Source organism: Lupinus angustifolius, chromosome LG11, assembly GCF_001865875.1.
Source record: "Lupinus angustifolius cultivar Tanjil chromosome LG11, LupAngTanjil_v1.0, whole genome shotgun sequence".
NCBI lineage: Eukaryota > Viridiplantae > Streptophyta > Magnoliopsida > Fabales > Fabaceae > Lupinus > Lupinus angustifolius.
Genome location: NC_032019.1, coordinates 19116098 through 19116878, shown reverse-complemented (window position 1 = coordinate 19116878; position 781 = coordinate 19116098).

The window sequence follows — 781 nt, the reverse complement described above, 5'->3', positions numbered from 1 at the left end:
GGAAGAGCGCCAAGAAATTGCACCACCAGCCAACAGATAAACATAGCCCGAAGTAGATCGCCTACTATCTTGGCATTCCGCAAAATCGGAGTCAGAGTACCCAATGATCTCTAATTGGTATGATCTCCTATATGTGAGCATATAGTCTTTTATTCCCTTTGAGTACCTCATGACCCTCTTGGCTTCTTTCCAATGGTCCATTCCTGGATTACTCATATATCTGCCTAAAACCCCAACTATGAACGCTATATCCGGACGCGTACATACTTGAGCATACATCTTTCCAATGGTCCATTCCTGGATTACTCATATATCTGCCTAAAACCCCAACTATGAACGTTATATCCGGACGCGTACAAACTTGAGCATACATAAGACTCCCTATAGCTGATGCATAAAGGATCTTTTGCATTTCCTGAATTTTCAGATTTCCTTTAGGGCATTGATTGAGACTAAATTTATCTCCCTTAGCAACTGGAGTATCCATTGCTTTATAGTCCTGCATGCCATATCTTTTTAGTACCTTTTCTATATAGCTCTTTTGTGATAATCCAAGGATACCTCGAGATCCGTTTCGGTGTATCTGAATTCCTAATACAAACAAAGCTTCGCCAAGATCCTTCATTTCAAAATTATTGGATAGAAATTTCTTGGTTTCTAACAAGGTACCCACATCATTAGTGGCAAGCAGTATGTCATCCACATACAAGAGCAAGGAACTATACTTGCTCCCACTGAACTTGTGATACACACAATCTTCGACTGAATTCATCTCAAAACC